Source organism: Vicia villosa, linkage group LG2 (assembly GCF_029867415.1).
Source record: "Vicia villosa cultivar HV-30 ecotype Madison, WI linkage group LG2, Vvil1.0, whole genome shotgun sequence".
In the NCBI taxonomy this organism is placed as follows: domain Eukaryota; kingdom Viridiplantae; phylum Streptophyta; class Magnoliopsida; order Fabales; family Fabaceae; genus Vicia; species Vicia villosa.
Window position 1 is genome coordinate 202,283,671 of NC_081181.1, and position 26,735 is coordinate 202,310,405.

The window sequence follows — 26,735 nt, forward strand, 5'->3', positions numbered from 1 at the left end:
AAAATTTTGAAAATTTTGAAACTTATAAAGTTTTTGCCATTGACCTATAGTCAGATAAGGATTGGCGAAGACCAATTGTCGAATACATGGAAAATCCAATAGGAAAAACAAATCAAAATATTAAGTTTAGGGACTTTAGCTATGTGATTATTGGAAGCGAATTGTTTAAGAAAATCCCTTAGGGGGTTCTTCTTAAGTGTCTTGGTGATAGAGAAGCATATCTAGAAACTTTTAAAGCAGATAGAGGATCATATCGCTCTTATCAAGCATGCCAAAAAATGAAATGGTTGTTGTTTGACTCTGCGTGTACTGGCCAACAAAGCTGAAAGACTCCGTAGATTTCGCGAAGGGTTGCCAAGAATGCCAAAGGCATTCAAGTATTCAGCATGCACCTGCAAGTGAGTTGCACTCAATAATCTAGCCATGACCTTTTAGAGACAGACTTTAGACATAATAGGTGAGATTAAACCTTCGAAGTCGAGAAAGCCTAGATATATCCTAGTCGGATAAGATTACTTCATTAAATGGATAGAAAATATCCCTCTACCTAACATCGACCTGGAGGCAGTGATTAGTTTCATCCAAAACCATATTATATATAGGTTTGGGATTCTTAAGACTATTACCACAGATCAAGGCTCAGTGTTTACAGGTCAAAAGGTGGTAGACTTTTCCTTAAAGACATGGTTTAAATGACTGACTTCAACACCCTATTATGCTTCACACACCACTTCACCTAAATTCCTCTTAAACATAAAAATAAACAAAACTTTACAACCGTTGGGGTGCCTCCCAACAAGCACTTGTTTTACGTCGTTAGCTCGACGCCTTTATTGTTTTGGTGTTTGGAAAGTAGCTTCCTCCAATCATGCCATGGTGACGTCTCACCGTACAAACCTAAAGAAAGTGTCCTAACCAAAGCACTCAACAAACGTTATAGGTACAAATATATACAAAAACTTCACAAACATAAAAACGAAAGTATACAACTATATACATAAACAAACACATATGCACAAGTATGGAACACAAACAACTATTATCATGCAAAAAGGAAAAATTTGTGAATGTAAACAAGTAAACATATACAAGTGAAAATATACAAGTGAAACTATACAATATATACGATATATACAAAGCTCAAGACCATATAAACTATTGCAATGCAATTCAACAACCATCCCCGGCAACGGCGCCATTTTGTTGAATGCAGTATAGGGCAAGCAACAAAAAAGATTTGGAAATATTGATCCGGGAATTATCGTCCTCAGAGATGGAGAGATGCCATTCAACAGTTTCTACGGTTTCGAGCTTGGGTTTGAATGAGCAAAAAGTAAACAAAGATATAGACAAGAAAAGAATAAACACATTCTTAGAAGAGAAATAACTTATCAGGAATGTAAATATATTCACTCTTCACAAACATACACTTACCAACCCGTTATACTCAACCTACGATACTCATCTATGTTATCACGTATCTCTCACATAAGCGTCCATTTCTGGAGCATAAACGAGATCATCTTACAAATAAGGTTATCTCTAACGCAAAGTCACGAGAACATCTGTGTTCTCGCGTCGGCGATCTCTCGCGCGGCGCTCAAACACGAAAGCATTATGTACAGATACCCACAGTGAATGCTAGCTCTAAATCTATCTCTAGAGTTCAGAACCAACAGATTATCATCCTAGATAAGGATTCAAGAAGTTTATCTCTAAAGCACCCCAAATCCCCAGCATAGAGCAAAAATCCAGGATAATATCAACACAGATTTGTAAAGCAAGTTAAACATAACATTATAATCGGTAAATATACATAAGATTCAAGTAAATATACAAAAAAAACCAACCAAAAAGAAATACACAAAGAAGAAGAGAAATGAACCGAAAATCTTCCGGTTTGTCAGCTCCGTTCGACGCTCAATCCACCTCCGATCATCCGTATGCAACCTCCGAAGTTGTTTTCTAAGCTAATTTTGATCTAAGAATGAAAAAGATGGAGTTGGGACTAAAACTTTCCCAAAACCATAACCCTAAAATGTCTCAAATGAAGAAATATAAAGAAAATTCTGCGCAGGTCCGCTCAGCGGACTCGAAATTGCATCCAGCCTCTGATTTGCTCCGCTCAGCGGATGACAGCAAAAGTGAAATCTTGTTTTCGCCATAAGTTGAGAACCGTAACTCCGAATTGCGCCCGGTTCGAAACGTTGGAAAGCTTATTCAATGCTCTATCCAATAATGAATGAATGGAGACCAAATTGATGATTTTGATCATCCTTATTTTGAGTATTATTCTTTGATGAATTGGTAGAATTTGCATTCTTGAAGCTTAGTCTTTGGTCTTTATTACTCAATGCTCCAAAGATGCATGAATACCTATAAAATGAATGGAAAATTATTAATTGGTATAAAAATTAATCAAAAACACAAGTATGCACATATTTACACAAAAGTTAGGATTTTATTACAAAAATCATAAGATTAAAATTGATAAGTGTCACAAATATATACTCAAAATATCGACATTTTGGCACTTATCAAACTCTCCCCAACTTGAAACTTTGTTTGTCCTCAAACAATGTCAAATAAATCAAAGAATCAAAAGTAATAAACCAAAGAATTGTAAATCAACAAGTTTTAAAAACCAAAAACAAATGTATGGCTCAATACAAAAACATATAAACAAAGTAAATACTTACCACTATCCTACAACGACAACATGTAAACGAAACACATCTTAAGTACAAAAAGCATACAAAATATTCTAACACAATACATGCTCACTTCATGAATCACACCTAGCAAAAATTCATCAATGGATGAATAACACACAAAGGTGAAGGACTTTTAACACTCATCCAACAATCTTGCAAACAAAAGATTAAATTATGCATTCATCCAAAAATCACATTGAAGATATAAAAGCAATAATCATAAGGACTTTTAAAGGTTGTAATGTGGCTTGGTTAACAAACAAGGGATATGTCCTAAGGCTAATCGAAACAAAAACTCGCCTAAACCTAAGGGAGTGATCAATCCACCAAAGATTTAAACAACACAATCCGATCAAACTTCTTCCTTAACCACAAGTTTCTCAAACCAATCACAATACTTATTAGCACAATTATTCACTTCTCTTTTCTTTTTCTTTTTCAAAACTTTTTCACTTTTTTCTTTCTTTTTCTTTTCACGTTTTTTTCTTTTTTTTCTTTCTTTTCAACCTCATAGAAACAACCACATAAGTAGCAACCATTTCTCTCCCCAACTTGAATTCAACCACACCATCATATGAATACTCCCTACTTTCTAGGCAAGGTAAAAATTCATACCAAAAATCATGGTTGAGGGTTCAAGAAAAAAAAGAATCAATCATCCATGCAAAAATGAGAACTAAACACTCAAAGATAAGCATTTAGCAAAAACAACATGGACATTGACAAAAAGGCTCAAAAGGGTTAACAAATGATCACACACTCACAAGGTGAATTGACTATTTGGTTATGGTGGTTGTGCTCAAAATGAAACAAAATGCCTTGATCCTTATTTTGAGTCTTATTCTTTGATGAATTGGTAGAATTTGCATTCTTGAAGCTTAGTCTTTGGTCTTTATTACTCAATGCTCCAAAGATGCATGAATACCTATAAAATGAATGGAAAACTATTAATTGGTATAAAAATTAATCAAAAACACAAGTATGCACATATTTACACAAAAGTTAGGATTTTATTACAAAAATCATAAGAATAGAATCGATAAGTGTCACAAATATATACTCAAAATATCGACATTTTGACACTTATCAATAGGTCAGAAGTCAAAAAATTGGCATAAAATTCTAGACTAAATGCTTTGGGCATGTCAAAATCCCCCTAAAGAGTCGACCAAATCCACACCATTTCGACTCATTTATGGGCACGATGCAGTTCTTCCTATAGAAATATACCTTAATTCATCTGGAATTCAAAGGCAAGCTGAAATACCAACTAAATATTATTAGGGTATGATGTTGGATGAATTGGTTAACCTATATGAAGAAATATTGATTGCTTTAGACGTTTTGATACGACATAAAGAACGAGTAGCTAAGGCTTGTAACAAAAAGTTTAAAGCAAAAACCTTTGTGTTAGGAGACTTCATCAAGAAAGTCATTTTGCCCATGGTTAAGAAGGATCAAACCTTGGGAAAATTGTCCCCAAATTTGGAAGGATCATTCCGAATCATGCAAGCATTTACAAATAATGCGTATAAGTTGAAGATTTAAGCCCTGAAGGTTGAATCCTGCGAATAAATAGTAAGTACTTAAAATGGTATAAACCTACGTTACAGGAAATACAAATAAAGGAAGAATAGAAAATCATGCTTCTATATAAAAATACTAAGGGTTTTTTCAACCGATGTTCCCGAGTTCAGGCTCTCTGTCTTCAACCTTATTCACATTTGAATGTAATTCCTCTATTTGCTGCTTCCACTTGAGGATGTTAGTGTCGCAAGCATTAATTTCTTCATCTTTCTTTTTGAAGGTCTTTTCTAAGTCTATAATTCGACTCTTAGATTCAATTGCTAAATACCACTCTTTTGACCGAGGGTTGCAACTTGACCAACATTTTTCTCTTTCTCTAGATATCAGCAGTTACCTGGTCGAGTAAAGGTTCAAACTCTACTAAAAAGCTAATGATAGCAAGGGGGACCAAGAAGTTCAAGTTTCTTCATTAGACCTTCGATCCCATAAGAAAAGATGAAGTCCTATTCGATCGCTTTAAACATTTTTGTACTTAGAAGTTTAACTTTCAATTAGCGTAGCACTTATTCAATAGGCTCGACTAAAGAATCTCCACCAGAGACTGTTGAAGAACTTGAACACTTCTCAGTTAAACATCTTTAAGATGCTTATTATCCTGTGGTGTGTTCTTTAAGGATTTATCACCATCTATTGGTTCATCTTCAAGTCCTTTTTCTTCAAAAGAATCGGTGATTTGTTGCCCCTTGTGGACATTCTCGCCATGATCGTGGCATCTAGGATAAGAAGCATTGTGATGTTCTTCTTGTTCAGGAATTTCCTCTTTGGAAATGTATTCCATTTTTAATGATCTAGTTCTTCATTGTCAGATTTTGAAGATGATTCATCAGAGTTTTGAATCCTGGCCTCTAAATCAGGAAGTTTGTTATTTTCCGCCTCTGTGGGTTGGTCGACTTCGCTGACTAATTCTTTCATCATCTTAAGATGGACTGAGGAAGAACTAGTATAAGGGGGAATTGTATATTTAATACTTGATTCACATTGGTAGAAGGATTTTCCAACAAAAATTAGTTTGTTAGCATCTTGAGACTATTAGCTCAAGAAAGGTAGTAATTAAAATAAACTCACCTTAGTCGCACCAATATCAGGACTAGAATTGGCACTTTCAGGTTCGACGGAGGCAAAATTCTTTACTTTCTTGGCTCCCTTTTCTCTAGTTTGTGAAAAGGACTTTTTTTCCCTTTTTGCTTCATTAATGAGGGAAAAGTTGGACCATAAATGACCTTTTGGGGACCAATCATAAGGGTTTTTGATTTATTTTTCTTCTCGTTAGGAGTTTTAGGGGAAGAAGTTTTGAAAGTAACCTCGTTCTCAAATTCTTTTATCTTTGTGCCTTTTAATTGCTTGTGAGCGGATGCTTGAGGTTTGTCTTCTGTATGAACATCGACGAGAATATTAACCTGAATAAGAGAGACAACTAAGGTGTATATGTTCGAAAAGTATGTTCAATATAAAAGTGAACATGTACTTATTTCTCTTCTACCAGAGCCTTCTCTCCTCTAGTTCTCTTTTTTAAGGCAGTAATAACCAAACTAGCATCCTTCATTGTGTTTTTCTTGTGAGCAACAACTGCAAGGAATACGACAACAGATATATAAGAATAGCATAAAGGAAATATAGGATAAGTTGATCCCAAAATTTCTTTACTTTTCTCACCTTCATGTCACTACAACATTTTTCCTCTTTGACAACAATTGAAAAATGTTGCCAGAATTAAGAAAAATGTTGCCTAAAAGAATAGGGGACGTTTTCCAGGCGTCCTCTATGCGAGCATTGCCTATTATTTAAGGGGACGTTTTTTTCGGCTTTTGGCCACACTTTCGTAAAACGTCCCCTAAGCTACAAGAAAAGGGGACGCTTTTCCCTAACATTTTAGGCAACGATTTTAAGGTGTAGTTAAAAAGTGCAACGCCTGAAAATTGTCCCCTCAAAGTGGTAGAGTGGGGATACTTTTTGGGGACAGTTTTCAAATGTTGTCATATCTGATAACTATTACAAATTGTTCCCTAAAAGTGAAATAATAAGAAAGCTTAATAAATGTTTCTATAAGTTACTTAGAAATTTTTTTTACCATATATTTTATAAAATAAAGAACTCAAAGAAGAATTGCATCAATCATAAATTGCATGTACCACAAAAGCTGTGTCAATAAAATCTTCAAACATTAACTCAAATACACTTAAGAAACACAAAATGTCTGGCATCACTTAATACTATAAGCTAACACTTAGAAGTATGAGTCTAGTAAATACATAACTTCTTTAAGCTTAATGCGTAAGTACAAGCCTATAACAACAACGTCTAACTCATTTAAATTTGTCAAACTCATCGTCATCTTCATCATCCTCTTCATCACCTATGTCGTCCTCTTGAAGTTCATCATTTATGTCGTCCTATTGAAGTTCATCACCTATTTCATCCTCATCACTTAAATCGTCATTCTCATCATCTTCTTCATTGATATCTTGCTGCATAAGAAAATTATAACAAAATCAAGAACAAACAACCCCATAGATGCGTAAAACCAACCAAATATGCAATTTGAAATCAAAATGTTTAGGGGATTCATGACAAATCAGGAAAAAGAAAATTCCATAAAGCCAAATCAATAGAGATAGATTAATCATTTCACATCTACTAGAAATTGGCATCCAACTATGCTGCCACCAATAAATTACTACTATATAAAAGGAATTACCCTTTCAATTATAAACAAAACACATGCTACATGCAAGTAGTTTTGTTACCCAAAGAAAAGTAGATTCAAAACCGAACCATGCATTTCATTTTATTAGAAAGCTAAAGAAAAATAAAAACTGAAGCAAATATATCAAACATTATGAGAAACAATACCTGAACAACATAATGAAGAATGAATGTAGCAACAACGAGAACACAACAACTCAAAGAAGCAAGAATGCAACAACGCCGAAAATGCGACAACTGCAGAACATGTCGAAATTGATGCTTCTACCATATGTTCAAAGAAGTTAATAAATTTGAATTGAATTATATGCTTCTTAAGTACAAAAATGACATGGTACAACAAATAAACAACACATCAACCTAAAAGAACACAAGACTACTTGAATTATAAGCTTCTTAATTAGGAATTGTTCCACTATGTTGTGTTCTAAATATAATAAATGCAAGTTTTGAAGATTCAATAAAGTTTCAGGTAATTGGTCGTGAAAAAGATTGTATTCAAGAACCAAAAAATAAAGATTGCTAAGATTGAACAACCGTATAGGTAGTTTAGAGAAAACATAATTGTAAGAAAGATCAATCAATATGTTTAAGTGAAGTGAAATTGGCATATTGAAGAGAAAATATCATTGGAAGAAAGATCAATCAATATGTTTAAGTGAAGTGAAATTGACATATTGAAGAGAAAACATCATTGTAAGAAAGATCAATATGTTTAAGTGAAGTGAAATTGGCATATTAAAGAGAAGAGCTTGCGCTTTCAAGTAGGCAATTACACCCACCGGTGTTTGAACCGGCTCGAAATTCAACTAGTATAACAGAAGAAAATATTATAGTCACGTGAAATTTCAGTCTAATTAATGCTACCATTTTACTTTACAGCTGCACATACATCAACATTTTTCAAATGTCAAAAGTTGTCTATGCCTTATCAAATCCACTTTTTCAATTAAGTTTATCAACTTCTTCATTTTAACTTTTCATCACATCACTCCACGCTCTCTTTCATCAATATATACAAATATATATTTTTTAAAGTATAAAAAAATGTTTCTATGCTTTAGAAAGATAAAATGTCACCAGTGCTTTGTATATCAAATAAACAATGGTGTAAGAACAACTTCAACCATAAAAAATAATTTCAAAGAATAAGGCTTTATTTGTATTAACAGTTTAATTAAGAAGCTATAGCATATATATAATAAATCATGCGATGTCATAAAATGTACTAAGATATTTCTATATCAAAAGATAAAATCAAATCAGGTTGTTTTTATATAAGCTAAGTTAATGGAAATAAGTTGAAAATAATTTATGGACATTTCGTTAACCGTTTTCACAAATAAGTCTCTCTCATATCTTTCCGTTAGTAGGAACTTCAAATAAGTCTATCTAAACAGAAGATGACGGTTCTCTTTGCACAGATAATATATCTAGCAAGTTTTTCACATTACTAAAGACAAAGCATGGAGTGAACAATAGAAGAAATATCCGAAATTCAGAACTCACCGGAAACTGATCTGAATTTGCTCAAAATATAAAATATATTGCTCCTTCGGCGGTGGAAGCTCTATGTTCATAACGTGCACCTGTTTTTGCGTTTTGTTCCTGAAATTGATGTTTATCCAACGTTCACAATCAAACATAAGAAGCTAAATTACATAAAAAATTCAAAAACTATATTACAAAATACCACTATTAAATTCCATCAAATACTAAAACAAATCAAACAATTAACGAATTTGAAAAAACATACACAAACCATAGAGGTGTCCTAAAAAGTTGAATAGTTTAGAGACACGCTCAATCTATCTCTGCTTCAAGCAATAAACATACACATCCGCTGAGAACTTGTATGTGAACAAACAATTCCACTTTCCTTTCAAAGTTTATAAGTACAACTTTTATTTACACTAAACTCAGATTTTTTATCATATACTGACCATCATAAATTGATTTAACAATTAATGTTTTTCATTTTCTCCTTAATTAACTACACACACCCTGATAGAGAAATAGGACATAGTTGCAATAAAACAAATCACATATATAAACCCAATTCGAAAAACAAACCAAACAAAATTAACAACAATGAACACTACAAGCCTATAAGAGAAGCCTATAAGGGAATTAGTCCTTTGAGGTATTATAAGGCAAATAGACGAACACTTACAGAAAAAGTAAAAACAATATGATAGCAATAGAGTAGGTAGCAAAACAGCAACACAACAACACAACAACAAGATGATACCAATTGAAGCAACTCGGTGGTACTTATGACTTTAGCACTGAGGGTACACGACGCATCGGCGAACAACAACATGGGAAAAAAACGCAAGGAGCAACAACAACAAGAGTCGTTTGAGATTAGCTTTTGCCTAATCTTTTTTTTTTTTTTTGAAAAAGCCAAAAGATCTATTAACAGCAGCACAAGAAGTGCCTAAATTCTGATATCTTTTGCCTAATCTTTTAATTAGGGTTCGCATAGGAGAGTTCCCTTTTCCCTTGTGGCTATTCTTTACTTTCCCTAATTAAACAGGTTATGACTTACGATAATAAATTTTTTTAATTTTTTAAATAATTTAATACATTAAACATTTTTTTATTCTTTGGCCAAGTTGAATTCTATTTATACCGAGTGTTTTATTAATTTTATTTAATAATTTAATTTTAGAATAAATATATTTTTATGAATATTATGATAAATGATAAATATATTCTATGACGTTTGGAGGGAAAATTGCCGATTCTTTTTTGGTAACAATTTTATGCAACATTTGAAAAATGTACCTTTTTGTCAGGAGTATTGTAACAATCTAAAATTGTTCTCATAAGTATTTAAAGGAACATTTATCATTTATTGCTAAAGATAAAATATAAAGACGCTTGAAAATTGTTCCCAGAAGTATTTTAGGGAACATTTATGAGATGTTGCGAGATTTGTCTTGGCAACAGGCAAAAAGTGTTGCCTAATTTTCTTTTAAGCAACAATTTACACATGATGCATAAAAAAGTGTTGCTAGAAGCTATAAATGTTGTAGTGTGTATAGTAGATAAAACCATAACATGATTTATGTCGACATGAAGGTGACCTTTGAAACTAAATATATCATGTTTAGTCATATCTGCTCATTTGACAAGTTTCTGTTTACAATCCTTCAAGCACGAGGCCTGTATGAGCTAAATGATTAAGCTAGAACATTTTGGTCCAAGTGCAAAAACCTTTCTTCTTCTTCTTCTTCTAAGACTCCAATTTTCATTATCACTATCTCATTATCAATATCATTGTGATGTGAGAGTGACAATTTGATGTATTATATTCAAAATTTAAAAGACATTAAAGTCTCAATATTGTATTTTTTGTTGTTGTGTTATGATACAAGTGTGAGTTAAAAGTCTCATACTGTTTGAAAAAATGTAGGCTGAGAAATATATAAGTGAGAGGAGGCATAACGCTTTAAGCTTTTAAGTGAAGAAATGATTTTTCTTTTATTTTTATGGTTGCTCTTAACGTAATGTAAATGTCCCCAACACCCATCAAAATAAGAATCATTGGGTCTGACTTAGGAGCGTGCAAGACGGACTACCACACATAGCCTGAAATTTGTTACAGTTAAAATGTGGTTAAATAGGGTCTTATTAACCATCTGGCTAAGAAAAATTAGAACCAATAAAAAATTGAAGATAAAGTTTTGTATATTCACTTTAGCTTAATTACAAAAAGGTGAATGTCAGCTATATATAGCCTAGGGGATGCTAATAATATGGAACAGTTGGAAATGTGCCCAACGACTATTTTCCAGTTATACACAAGGTAAAACAAAGCTTAAAAATAAAGATATAATAAGGTTACATGTTAATACCATCCCTCAAACTAGAATGGATGTTAAGAAATCTTAGTTTGCTAATACGGCTGGAAAAGGACCAAAGTGCAGAGACTTGGTAAAAATGTCGGAAGCTTGGTTGGCAGAAATCTTATTGAATGTAGCTTTTTGATATTTGCACACCAAAAGAATGCTTTTGTGTAAAAAATAAAACAATGTACTACAATAGCGTTTTGTAAAGAGTGCTATTAATGAAACATCCTATAATAGTGGGATAGAAGGGGGTAAGGTGGTGAATTCAAGGGCATTAGCTGAATCAGTGTTGGTATTTACCGGAGGTGTGGGTAGGATGAGGGGAAAGAGCAGTAGTCATTGTTGGTGTTTCAAAGGGTTATAAAGGGTGGGAAATATGGTTGGGGTCCTGAATGTAAGGATGGAAGGTGGGAGAGTAAGTAAGTAAGGTTAGTTATAATGGTAGAGGTTTAGTTTGGTTGTTTTAAGGGAATATTTGTTCATAAAAATGGTGTTCCGGGGTAAAAATAATTTGCTTACTATTAATATAAAAAAGAAGGTGGCCCTTGGTTCCATGGTTGTAACCAAGATATAGGCATTTTCTAGTTCTACTATCTAGTTTGGTTCTATGTCTCTTAGATCTAGAAGCATAGTCCAAACAACCAAATATTTCCAAAGAATTATAGTCAGGCAGAATATTAAACAGTAAAGTGTAATGATTTTCATATTTCAAAAGCCTAGAACGCTTGCGTTTGATAAGAAAAACAACATGAGAAAGGGCACGAGTCCAGAAAGTTTTAGGTAAATGGGATTGGAAAAGAAGGGCATAAGTGACACATAGAAGGTGTTGGTGCTTTCTTTCCACAATGCCTTTTTTAGGTGTATCCACACAAGAAGTGTGATGGATAGTGCCCTGAGTTAAATAGAAGTTTTTAAGGGTAAACTCGGGGCCATTATCAGACCTCAGTATTTTAACACAAGTTTGAAACTGGTTTTTGACAAAAGTGATAAAATATTTTACGAGCAAAGTAGTTTCATTTTTTTGTTTCATTAAATATATCCAACAAAAACGACTTGAATCATCCACAACAGTTATAAAATACTGATGACCTTGCATAACAGGGGTGAAGATATGCCCCCGGATATCCATGTGGATAAGGTCAAAGGGTTTAGTAGTAGTAGTGCTATGGGGGAAGGGGAGCCTCCTTTGTTTAGCAGACAAGCAAGCATCACAATGAGTAGGGTGTTTTGCATAATGAGGAATAGGAACATTTTTATTAATGTGTAACAAAGTATTATTATAAGGTTGGTCCAATCTTTGGTTCCACATATGATAAGTATTTCCAGTAACAGAGTTAATATTGGAAATGTGATTGAAGATATTGTGTAAAATAAGTGTGATTAACACATAGAGGCCATGAAGAAGCTCAGCTGCACCATTTGACAAGGCAGGACCACGAAGGTAAAAGGCGACAATTTTTTAATTCTTGCCAAAGTTTTTGAAGAGATGTGAAGTATTGTGTTATAGTGGAATCACTTGTTTAAGGGTAAAGATTTCCTCTTGAAGTTCAGAAACCCTAAAGATGTCTCCTTGAAGATAGCGATCTTGTAGTTCTTGCCAGATTTTGTGCGCAGTATCCATCCATAAAACACTTTCAAGAATTCCAGGATCTATGGAGTTGGTGAGCCATGCCATAACCATTGTGTTGCAACAATCCCAAGCTAAAGTTGTTCGATCGGTAGATGAAAGACGGACTAGGGTTCCATCGAGGAATCCTAATTTATTCTTGGAACAAATCCCCACCTTTAAAGACTGAGATCAAGTATGGAAGTTTTTGTTGTTCATAGTTTTGGAAATAATGGTGATACCTGGATTATAGCTAGGGTGCATGTAGAAAGGATCGAGCATGTCAGTTTGGTATGATCGATTGTTGTTATCGGGTTTCTTTAGTGAAGATTTTGGAGTTTGTTGTGTAGATTCATCGAAATTGGAGCTTGTCATGGAAAAGGAAACAAAAAAGGTTATAGGGTTTGTGTGAAGAATATAACAAAAAAGAAGCCAAGAAGAAAGAAAAAAAGGGGAAAGACAAGGGAAGATATGAGAGATCTGGGAAATCTAATCAAAAGAATGAAAACGGAAGGAGTGGGTCACGTGAGGAAATAGAAAAAAGTAAATCAAAATCACAAGTGAAAGGCAAAGGTAATTATTGAAGGAAGAGAAAGAGGTTATTAGAGCATTAATTCACCGATACCATATTAATCATCTAGCTAAGAAACATTGGAACTAATAAAAGATTGAAGATAAAGTTTTGTATATTCACTTTAGCTTAATTACAAAAAGGCGAATGTCAGTTATATATAGCCTAAGGTATAATAAGGTTACAAGTTAATAGGTTTCATAAAATATTATCATAGTTAAATCATGCTTAAATAGAATATTTATTTGTTTTGCAATTGTTAAATTGCGGCTAACCTACACAAAGTCTCTAAATATTTGAGACGACTATAAGAATCAGATTTATCGAAACAAGTCTCAATATATATGTTGAACTTAAGATTCATAAATTTGTGAATTACTTACACCTTTCCAAAATAAGTATCAAATTTAACAACATTTTTTGTCTCAAAATTATCATTTGTAATTTTTAATGCATTATCTTCTAATTTTTATATTTAATATAATATTATATGTTATACTCTCAATTTATAATTTTCATTTGGCATTTGTGAGATTTGTGAGTTTTTTTTAAAGTTGTTGATTTATAAATATGAGTAATTTATTTTCATTAATATATTAAAAATAAAGAAATGTTGTTGCAAATGAATAAACTATGAACAAACAATTCACATGTATGATAATTAGAATACACTAATGTTAGTAAAAATATTTTGAAAAAATTATTACTCTTTTTCATATTTTTCTATTTATATGAAACTTTTTAATGTGATACTTATTTTAAGACAGGTTGGAGTAATAATTTTGAAAATATTCTTTAGGAAGAAAAAATTAATACTCCTCCCTTAAATCTTTAGGAAGAAAAATTACTCTTCCCTTAAAACATTAACACAATTTTTTTAACTACAATGATTGTTAACCAAAATTTTTAATGCTATATAAGCAAAGAACATGCTCCCACACAACCAGAATCGTCGGTGTATTTAACTACACTAGTCGAATTTAATGACGGGGCATGCATGGCCCCTGGTTGCGACTCTCAGGTTCCACCCCCTGGTTGCATGTTTTGACTAATTTAATTTAATACACATTGATACACCACTACAACAAAATTTCAACATACTATCCCCATCAATTTATTGTGCTTATTATATAATTGGTCTTTCAAATAAATTTCTCTTTTTTATTCAAGGAATATCCATCTATCATTTGCCTAATTTGGACTATAATGCCAATTTCAGAAGAATTCAATTACAATATATATATATATATATATATATATATATATATATATATATATATATATATATATATATATATATATATATATGTAATGTATTAAAATTAAAGTTTTATATAACTAATTCCTATAAAAAATATTATATATATTTTTTTTTTAAATAAGCAATTGATTATAAGAACTCGCACTAGGGGTACAACCCTTACAAACGGGACGGACTAAGCCGAAGAAAAACAATCCAAAGGAATTTTGTACCAATTATAAAAGCTACTAGACACAAGCGGATTATATGAATATAACCAGCTCCAAGAATAAAACATCACGTTGAAGCACACAAGCTATATTCGACACCTTGACAAAGCTATATTTTCAATCAACATGAAATTTAAAATTTTTTCAATACCGACAATAAATCATAAAAATGATATTCATGTATATCTCACAAAATAAATTCTAATATGATGTCATGATTAAATATTATAATCAATTAAATATATAAGTTGATTTTGTATTGTCGATATATAGTTCCTCGCTTAAAAATTACTCAATATATTTTAATAATTACCATATATATGATGCATATATTTTTTATATCTAAAGAATTTTAAATGATATAGCCCACGTATATCTAATGAAAATTTGTGAGTTTGAAATTTATTTATTTATTTTTGACAGTAAAACAATTTCACTCATTAGATAAAAAAGGAGTACAAGCATAATGACAAACATTGATTGAGAGCATTTCTCATCCTTAATCTAAAATCAACACTAATAGCTAAGTTTACTGAGAGAGTTGGACAATAGTAAACTTTGAAAGATTACAATCCAAAAGAGTAATACCAATTCAATGAGTTTGGGAACCACAATCTTTGAATCTATCCAGTTAAGGATCATATGTTTAGCTGTATCACGCACAGTTCGATTATATCGTTTCTCTATCTTGAAAAAATCCACCATCTCTAAAAGAAACCTTTGTTGGATGGAATAGAGAAGCTGGTTAGAAATCACCCTTTGATTTTTACTCCAAAGTCCATTATCATCATTCAAACCTCTTTGGAGCAAAACATCAAACACCTTGAAGGCCCACTGCAGATAGCTTAAACTAAAGCATAACACACACAAAGATACCAAAAGACGATAACACAAGAAAGAAACCATAGAACTAAAATTAGATAAATGGAAAAGAGGAGGAAATCGTAGACCGTAGGGGAGTTTATCATGATTTGACACTCAGTGGTGTGGACTATCAAACTTATCAAATATCTCTCCATTCTCTATTTTTTTTCTCTTTCATCACTTTCTCACTTCTTTGAATAAATTTTTCCCGTATATCATTCTTGACTAAAAAATATTTCGATCATAAATACCATTTTTCGTATATATATATATATATATATATATATATATATATCAATAATAGTTTTTTTTTGTGGAAGAAAGAAGTGAGAAAGTGATGAAAGAGAAAAAAAATAGAGAATGGAGAGATATTTGATAAGTTTGATAGTCCACACCACTGAGTGTCAAATCATGATAAACTTCCCTCTGATCATAACCAAATTCTCAAGGAAGAAAAAATCTCAAACAATGAGATTAAGTTTCTCAGCAAGACCATTACCTTACCTAACCACCTAAAAATCTTATACTACATATTAATCAGCTTTGCATGTAACAAACAAATGAGAGACATATTCAATAGACTCAACACACCACCCACAAGATAGACCATCATAATCAAGAATAATTCATCTCTTAAACAATTTATCTCTAGTTGAGAATTTACCTAGGAGAAATTGTTAATGGAGTACATCCACTCTTTAGGGGGGTCCAAGTACACCAGTAGAAGCCACCATCTGATGTAGACTACTAGAGAGAGTGCTATATGCAGATGCAATATAGTAGACATACATCTTCACCCTTTAAGAACAACATTACTTTTAGTCAAATCTTACTTATAGTCAAAAAGAGGTCTCATCTGCTATAAATTTCAGACCAAAAATCCATCGACTCACCTTCCAATGTCACCCACCTTTTCTATTTTCTATGTGAAAATAAAAAAAAAAAAATAAAGAATGAAACCGTACTAGGAATATCCTCATCCTATGAATCTTTTCAAAAAGAAGTAAACATTTCATAATCCACCTTCTACCTCAAACTCCAAGAGTAAATTTTATTTTTTTAAAATTAAAACAAACACACCTATAATTAATGACTTAAAAATAATTAATTTGATTAAATAGATAAATAATTTAATTTATACCGAAAAGTATTATTAATTTATATAATTTAATTAATTATAATATTAAATATGAATTGAATTAAGAGTTTAAAGATAGTGCATTAACAGGGTTAACTAACTTTACATATACAACCAATTAAAATCCTTATACTTGCCATGTCATATTAGTTTTTTTAAATTAAAATTGTGTTTTAATTAGATACATGGTTGTGATTGGTTGACAGTGTAAAAATATTTTATACTGCCAATGCATATCTCTTTTTTTCTTGAATTAATTATTTCTTATATAACTGTTGTTTTTTTATTAAGATGTCTCTTACTAGTCAAAGCCCTTTGAGGCTATATATATGTGTGTCTTACAACCATCATATATATCAAACAGACACATAACATCACAAGTGAAGTGAGTCACATAAGTTTATATCATCACCACTTAAGCCATGGAGAAGAAATCACTAGCGGTCCTGTCCTTCCTTCTCCTCGTTCTCTTTGTTGCACGTAATTAACTCATCATTCTTAGTATATTAATTAATTATTATATACTGCATTTGTTGTATTTATTTATAAAAAAAATATGAATTTGATTTATTACCTCTATTTTTTCACCCATCAAATTATTAAAATAACAAAGATAAAGTATTTTTATACATCTCATTATTAAATATTGGATGCTTTTGAGTAAATCAGGAGATTTAAAAAGGAGAATCAATGACTATATATTAACTAATGTAATTGTATTTGGATGATGCAGAAGAAATAGTGGTGAGTGAGGCAAACACTTGTGAGAATTTGGCTGGTTCATACAAGGGAGTATGCTTTGGTGGATGTGACGGTCACTGTAAAAACCAAGAGGGGGCGATTAGCGGAAGGTGCAGGGATGACTTTCGCTGTTGGTGCACTAAAAACTGTTAAATGCCCTTTCTCCAACACCAGCACGCATAATATAGCATGAATAAATAAAAGACACTGCAACTATATATGTATTGTGTTGTTTCTGAATTATATGTGTGTAATCAATATCGTGTATAACGTGTTAGTTATGCACTTTTATTATATGGAATAAAACATTAATCAATAATTTCCTTTCCAATATTCTACTCTAGCACTAACTTTCTTGGATTATATATTTTGTTTGTCATTTACTACGATATTTCTGTACCAGAAATGAAAAAATCTCATATTTGGATTCTTTACCATATGTACTACTCAACAAACAACTATTGCCTTCTTGAATTCTATATTTTGCTTATCATTTACTACGATATTTCTGTACCAGGAATGAAAAAAAACTCATATTTGGATTATTTACCATATGTACTATTCAACAAACAACTACGGCAAGTTCAAATATAATTAAATGACAATATTCAACTTTTTCTAACCGAAAATAATTTATACATAAGAGAATTTTCAATTTTAACTAAAGGTTTCGAGACAGAAACACTCTTAGTAAAATGAGTCTTACATTTTTTATAAAAGGGTAAAACACCCAACACCATGCCAACATCGGAACCCAAAAACCCAACAATTCAAAGTAAAAAATGGAAGTTCGCAGTGGAAAGAAAAATGAGATGATCATAAAGTAAAATCCATCTTGACTTATATTTTCAGGTGGAACCAAAAATATGTGAGATGATGAATGAAGAAGTTCTTTGGTGCATAAGTAGGAGGAACTCTTAACGCGGCGGAGGGAAAAAAAGACATGCAAGATTATCACTCTAATATCTAAATCAGTGAAGTCTAAGAGATGTTGTTTGTAAGTGAGAACGCGGTAATACCCGAAACGGTGCATCTTTGAATTTATATATGGTATACAGTTTAAACTACGGGATGTCAACTTGCATCCATTAGCGGGGATCCCCGTGGAGATCCCCCCGCGGGGACGGGGTTGGGGAACAAAGTCTCCCCGAAGGCATTTCAGGGATGGGAGTGGCGTAAATATCCACCGCCCTGTGGAGTCTCTGCCCCGCCTAAAATAGCATAATATCTTTAATTTATTTATAATGTTAAATTATTATGAAAGTTTATTTGTCATTTCATATAATTAATCTTATACACAAATTTAAAATATATATGTATTGTTAGTAAAAGGGTAAGATCTAAATAATTATTTTAATTTTTTTAGTTAAAAACTTTGGTGGTCATCAATAAGTCAATATTATAAATTAAAAATTGTTAAAATAATATATTTATCATAAAGAAATAATTTCTCAATATATTCTGGTTAGTTTTTGAAGCTTTTACTATTAATTTAATTTAAAATAATAAAATCATATTTCTGGATCTCTGCATGAACCATGGGGATCCGTGGGGACCCGCGGAGATCCGCGGGGACGGGGATGGGAGACAAAACCCCCTGTAGCGGGGATCCGAAGCGGGGACGGAGAATAGATTCGAGGCAGGGATTGTGATGGAAATGTATATTGAAGAAGAGTTTTTGAAGACTTACATAAATTTTCAAAATATTTTTTATTTTGTTATAGTATTCAAAAAATTAAAAATATATTAATAATAGAAATTCTTTTATTACTCTATACAAAATTATTTTTTAAAAAAATATCAAATATTTTTTTATATTTTTAAAAAAATATCAAATAATTTTTTATATTTTAAAAAAAATTCATTTTCAAAAGCATTCCTCATCCTTCCCTTCCAAACTCCCAAACCAGATTTTTGCAATACTTTTCTTTCATATTATTTTTAATTAGCAAACATACATTTGTTCTTTATAAAATGTTTACTACATTTTTTAGAATATAATTGTTTAATAAAATATTTAATTTTAAAATATATTTATTATATTTTCTTTTGTGTCTAAATGAAATGATAGAAACTTACCAACCAATTATGAAAAAAAGATATCCATTGCTTATTATTATTTTTATTGATAAACAATATAAAATTATTATTAATAACATTTTAATATTAAAATATTTTACTTAAATTTATTGGTTTATATGTAGTGCTTATACCCACGGAATTAAGTTCATTGTTATTGTAGTTAGCAAGATATCTTATACTTATACTTATTATACCAACTAGTGTCTTACCCGTGTGTTCGTACGGGTACCTGTCGTTTTCGCGCATTGTGATTGAGAAAAATAAAAGATTTTAGTACAAGATTAAGTTTTGGTTAAAATTGAAAAAGTTATAAAAATAGTAATATTTTAATTGACAAATTATAATTGAAGGAAAGTTTTAAAATCGCAAATTCACAAATTATAATGAAGAAATATTCAATCAAATTATATAATTCAATTAGTGATAACTTTTTAATATAATTGATTAAACTACAAACTATTAGCCCAATCTCAAACTATATCAGCTAAGGAGAATCGATTATTTTTTGCTAGCTAAGGAGAAAATTAATTATTTTGGCTTAATTATAACTACAAATTATTAGCCTAATCTCAAACTATCATCTCTCCCTTGTAGGCCAATGCAAAACCACTACAAACTCCATTTATAATGATGATTCATTCAAAATACATAATTAATAGAAAAATACTTTGACCAGTTACTTCATGTTCCCGTTAATATTCATTATTTTGATAAGTAACTTCGTATTCCCGTTAATATTTTAAATTTCTTCCCGTTAATTTTCAATATTTTGATCAGTAACTTCATGTTCTTGTTAATATTTATTATTTTGATCAGTAACTCCTTGTTCCTGTTAATATTCATTATTTTGATCAATAAGTTCGTGTTCCCGTTAATATTCCAAATTCGTTTCCGTTAATATTCAAAAAAATTATCAGTAACTTAATGTTTCTGTTAATATTCAAAAATTTATCAGCAACTTCGTGTTCCTGTTAATATTCAATATTTTGTCAATAACTCTGTGTTCCCGTCAACATTTATTATTTTGATCAGTAACTTCGTGTTCCCGTTAATATTCAAAATTTGTTCCCGTTAATTTTTAAAATTTAGAACAGTAACTTAATGTTTTCGATGATATTCAAAATTTTGATCATTAACTTTGTGCTCCCATTAATATTTAATATTTTGATCAATAACTCCGTGCTTCCGTTAATATTCAATATTTTGATCAGTAACTCCGTGTTCCAAGTAATATTCAATATTTTGATCAATAAACTTCATTTCCTGTTAATGTTCAATATTTTAACCAGTAATTTCATGTTCCCTTTAATATTTTATATTTTGATCAGTAACTTCGTGTTCTCGTTGATATTCAATATTTTGTTCAGTAACTTCATGTTCCTGTTAAAATTCAATATTTTGATCAATAACTTCATGTTCCCGTTAATATTCATTATTTTGATAACTAACTTCGTGTTTCCGTTAATATTCCAAATTTGTTCCTGTTAATATTCAATAGTTTGATTAATAACGTCATGTTTCCGTTATTATTCAATATTTTTAGCAATATCTTCATGTTTCCGTTAATATTATATACTTTGCTCTTTAATTTAATACTCACGTTAATATTCAATATTTTGATTACTAACTTCATGTTCTCGTTAATATTCAATATTTTGATTAATAATTTCATGTTACCTTTAATATTCAATATAGTTTGATCAATAACTTTGTTTTCCCGTTAATATTCAATAGTTTGATCAATAACTTCGTGTTCTCGTAAATATTCAATATTTTGATCAGTAACTTTATGCTCTCATTAACATGCCATTTTTTATCAGTAACTTCATATTTCCATTAATATTCAATACATTTAATATTTTGACCAGTAATTTAATATTGCTTTTAATATTCAATATTTTGATTAGTAACTTCATGTACCCATTAATATTAAAAAAAACTATTAATATTCAATATTTTGATTAATAACTACACGTTCCCGTTAATATTCAATTTTTTTTATCAATAACTTCATGTTTCTATTAATATTCACTATTTTGATGATATTTTTAAAACAAAAATAAATTAATTTTAACATTGTTTAAAAATATTTGATGATAATTAAAATATTTTATAATAACAAAAATCTTAAATTGACAAATTATAATGAAGAAATATTCTATCAAATTATATAATACAATTAATAATAAATATTTAATATAATTGATTAAACTCAATTTACAAATCAAATATATTATTCCATATATAAAAATATTTGAATCAATAGTTAATTATTCCTATAGGGATCGTATCCGGTGAGAACTGATATCTATTGTGAGAAATGAGAACTAACGATATTAACCTTCTGATTTAATTAACGCTTCAGATTTTTTTATTCCATATAAAGAGCATCATACTGAATTATTTCTTTTAGACTTAATAATTAAAAATTCCATAAATGGAGAATCTTATCATAACTATTTTTCTATTTATTATACTAATATTTGGTATAAATAAAAAATATTTTTTTTCGATTCATTTTATTTTTAAAAATTAAATAAATAATAATATTTAAATTTTTAGTTTGTCAATATTTAAAAGGAGCTATAATTATTATAATATTGTATTTTCAATCAAATGAACATTCCAAATTATTTATAATATATTTATTTTATACTTTAAAATAGATATAATTCTATTTACTATTTATTTTTGAATAACCTATATACATAGTCTTTAATTTATGTTCTAGACTTAGTGTAATTTTATTCATTACATAATTATAAATATATTGATCTATAACATATTTTGATGAAAAAGAAATAACGTTCTAATATATTTATCTATAATTTTCAAGTATAAATAAATCTTTTATAAATAAAAGCATCTTTTTATCTTTTATTATTTTTCTATTGTGACCATTTTCAATAAAAATATATTATTGATTTATTACTTATATTTTTATTTGATCTAAAATGTTAAAAAATGTAAATGATTACATATATTTTAATTTTGTTGATTTATTTATTTTCAAGTTAATAAATGTTTTATTTTTTATCTTCAACTTTTGGAACCGTTTAAAATAAAAATAAATTATTGATATATTACATAAATATTAATTTGATAAGAATTTAAAACTATCACCTAAATTTTAATTGAGTTGATTTATTTATTAGCAATTGAAAAAAATTACTTTTAAATATTTTTAAGTTACTAGCATTTTAAATAAATTTTACTATTCTATAAATATTATGTTAATTATGGTGCTTATTAGATATTGGCAAACTAAAAATTTATTATTTATTTAATTTTTTAAATAAAAAAATATTAGTCTTTATTTATACCAAATTTTAATATAATAAATAAAAAATAATTATGATAAGATTCTCTATTTATGGAATTTTTAATTATTAAGTATAATGGAAAAAATTCAATATGATGATCTTTATATGGAATAAAGAAATCTGAAGCGTTAATTAAATCCGAAGGTTAATATCATTAGTTCTCATTTCTCACAATAGATATCAGTTCTTACCGGATACACTTCCTATTCCTATATATAAATATTTTTGTTTTGGAATTATTTATAAAACTATTTAAATCAATTGTAAACTTATTCTCGTTATTATTCAACATTTAATTAAATATGTTAATATGAGTACCATATGCGCGTACCATATAATTACGCGTGTGTATCCGTAATATATTATTTTGTATTTGGATAGAATTGACCCCATTAAAGTTTTAATGGTAATATTTCAATTACTCCAGGAGTAAGTTATCAACACTTACTCCTAACCATGACCATTGATTCTTCTCAATCTAATGGTTAAAATTAATGAGTGTTATTTTTCTCTTTCCACATTTAATTACTCATTAATTTTAACCATTAGATTGAGAAAAATCAATGATCATGATAATGAGTAAGTCTTGATAACTTACTCCGTGAGTAAGAATATCCCTCCTCATATATATAACTTTCAGATTTTATATTTTAAGAGCATCCACACACATGCGACTCAAAAAGGTGGTATAAATGGACCCCACTTAATTAATTATATTTTTTTCTTACACTTTTTAATTTCTTAAACTACTTCACTATATCTTTGAAACATCCATACCAGTTGATAACACGATTTTATATCGTATATTTAGCTTAAAATCCATAGATATTTATAGCATTTTCCGTTTATTATGTTAATTTATTATGATATTACGCGTGTATTTGCTTTGTTTCAGGTTTTACACTCTTATTATGCCGAATTGTGAAAAAGAGAAGAAATGGAGCCAAAACGACCCTTATCTATGCCTAAAAGACGTAAATTGGGTGCTGAAGTAAAAAGGGAGTGCAATTAAGAGCCAAGTGTGCTGAGAGAGACCCAAAGACCCAATGAAGCAATCTAGCCCACGAAGGAAAGCAGCCCAAGCCACACAAGTAAGCAGAGACGCACGTCTCTGCCACCTCAGCAAAAGGGAGACGCACGTCTCCACCTCCCTAAAGACTCTCCACTTGAGACGCACATCTCAAGTCTCCCTGAAGAATCGGAGACGCACGTCTCCACGTCCCAGTCTGCAGAATCTCCTCTTTTCACGCAAAGCAACTGCAAAGCTTCCCCTATAAATAGAGCCAGCCACTTCACTTCAATCTGTCCGATTTCCTGCCAACGAAGTGCTGCCGAAATTGTACCGCGAACTGCTTTTCTTTATTCTGCCTTCATTTAACCGTTTATTTTCTCACAACGATTTCTACACTGGAAATTGTTGTGAACTTTTCGTAGATCTACCCTTACGTTAGATTTATCGTTTTATTTCCTTGTTTTTATTTTCTGCCATTTAAATTCCGAAGAACGATCCAGCCAACCTGTGGTGGAAGTTCGAGTACTTCAAGATTCAATTCAATTCAGATTTATTTAATTCAGGTTTTTATTTACCGCCTTATTTATATTATTATTGCATGATATATTATATGCCATTTAATATGCTTATTATTATGAACCGAACCGATATATGTATGTTTAATAGTATCAATATGTCTGGCTAAATTACTAAAGGTGTCGGTATGTAAAGTAACTTAACCGTAGGGATCCGAAATAGATTGGCTTAATTATGTTTTATTAATTATCACTTATTTTTGGTTTGTATGTCTAATTTAATTAGTAAGTCTTAAAACCAATAGAGCGAAAGTTTGAGGGGTTAGGGCGGTCAAAGGTTAAAATCAATAGAGCGAAAGTTTGAGATCTTTAACCGGATAGTAGGCATAGGACATTAGTTTTAAGGATGGCGAAAGCGTATTAAAACTGATTGGAACTTATTTATTTTCAAAAATTGTTTTTACACTCGAGCGGGATGGCGAAAGCGTACGTTAGGGTTATTAGCTTGCTCCGAGTCAACAGAGCGAAAGTTTGAGATTAGGAGATTTAAATAGATAACAACCTCGTAAAATAGGCATTTTATTAATTACATTGTTTCCAAAAAGCTCTTCTAAAATCTAATGGGATGGCGAAAGCGTACATTAGGATTAGGATAGTAGTCTGAATCAACAGAGCGAAAGTTTGAGACGAGGATTTTTAATCAATTGGAATTAGTAAAGATTTTTAATTTAATTATGCAAAAGCCAATGGACCTTCGGATTACCTTTAGTTAAACGAAATACATACTGATACCTGTCTTTTATTATTATTCTTTATTTTCTCACAATCACTTTCCCTTAGGAACAATTGAAATTTTAGTACTCCTAGCTTTACATAGTAACCTTAGATAACGGTAGATCGATTCATAGTCCCTGTGGATTCGATATCTTTTAAAACTACACGACACGACTGTGCACTTGCAGTTACCAGATTTATAGACACGTAAAGTCGCGATCAAGTTTTTGGCGCCGTTGCCGGGGACTATTTAAGTCGATATCGTAACTCACTGTTACACCGTAGAGACTAGGACAATTCTTCCCTTTCTTTTTGAACGATTGTATGCCAAATACTCAATCACAAGGAGGAGATTTAATACAACGAATTAACGAGATCGAACGTTTCATTAACGTCAAACGACGAGCTCGCAATCTTCCCGAAGTAGCAGAAATTCCGATTAATCAGGAATTGATTTTTACTGATCAAATTAATCAAATCACCCCGAAGTTAGAGATGGCTGCTATTCGTCCTCTTAGAGACTATGCCGCTCCTTCGCGCGCTGAACCGCATTCAAGTATCGCACCACCTGCGATTGAGGCGAACAATTTCGAACTCAAACCTTCACTGGTCCAACCTGTTCAACAGAATCAATTCTCTGGAAGCCCTGTAGATGACCCCAATCTCCATTTATCCGTGTTCGTGCAATACGCCGACACTATCAAAGCCAACAACGTTAGTTCCGAAGCTATTCGATTACGCCTTTTCCCTTTCTCTTTGAGAGATAGAGCGAGAGCGTGGCTTCAATCCCTGCCTTCCAATTCCATAACTACGTGGGTCGAATTGAAGAGAGTATTCTTAGCGAGATACTTTCCGCCTAGCAAAACTGCTATGCTTAGAGGTCAAATCAACGGATTTACCCAGAAAGATAACGAATCGCTCTTCGAAGCTTGGGAACGTTACAAGGACATGCTTAGAATATGCCCTCATCATGGACTCGAACCATGGCTGATCATCCATACTTTCTATGGTGGTCTCTTATATAACACTAAAATGACTATAGATGCCGCTGCTGGCGGAGCATTAATGGACAAACCCCATGATGAAGCATACAAACTCATAGAGAACATGGCACAAAACCATTACCAATGGGGTGGAGAACGAGCCGCTCTAGAGAAAGCCCAAACCAAAGGAGGAATGTACGAAATAAGTGGTATAGACCGCGTTAACGCTAAAGTAGACGATTTAACTCAGAAGATCGAAAACTTAACCATCACTCCTTCAGCCACCGCTGCCGCTGTAACACCTAACTGCGAGATTTGTGGATTGACTGGACATGTAGTTGCTGAATGCCAACTCTTGACTGGAGTCCCATCTGATCAAGTAAACTACGCTCAAGGAAACCCTTATTCTAACACGTACAACCCTGGATGGAAAAACCACCCGAACTTTTCTTATAAGAACAACAATGCGTTGTACGCGCCTGGACAAGCACCTGCTGTACCACCTGGCTACCAAAAAGCGCCTGTAGCTGCTCAAAACACCCCTAGGAAGTCAAATCTAGAAATCATGATGGAGAACTTCATAGCTTCCCAACAACAAACCAATAAAGACTTCCTGAATCAAAACATCCACAATAGCGAGCAACTAAAACAACTATCGAACAAAGTAGATGCTTTGGCTACGCATAACAAAATGTTAGAAACTCAAATCTCACAAGTAGCTCAACAACAAGCACCTACTGCTGCCCCTGCTGGCACGTTTCCTGCTCAACCTCAACCCAATCCTAAAGGACATGC

The 26,735-nt window shown here is 31.3% G+C and overlaps 1 long non-coding RNA gene and 1 other non-coding gene across 3 annotated transcripts; both read right to left on the reverse strand.

The window, feature by feature from the left end:
* Window positions 1–6,283: 6,283 nt before the first annotated feature.
* Window positions 6,284–9,526, reverse strand: LOC131647968 (uncharacterized). 2 transcript variants are annotated; one of them, XR_009298006.1, is made up of 4 exons: window positions 9,256–9,526; window positions 8,514–8,612; window positions 7,152–7,268; window positions 6,284–6,766 (listed from the first exon to the last, which is right to left on the reverse strand). It is a non-coding gene; the product is annotated as an uncharacterized LOC131647968 (long non-coding RNA). The 2 variants fall into 2 exon arrangements; XR_009298005.1 differs by lacking the exon at window positions 7,152–7,268 and having other exon boundaries at window positions 6,289–6,766.
* A 16,301-nt stretch (window positions 9,527–25,827) lies between these two features.
* LOC131654331 (small nucleolar RNA R71) lies at window positions 25,828–25,934 on the reverse strand. Its single transcript, XR_009299372.1, has one exon. It is a non-coding gene; the product is annotated as a small nucleolar RNA R71 (small nucleolar RNA).
* Window positions 25,935–26,735: the final 801 nt, after the last annotated feature.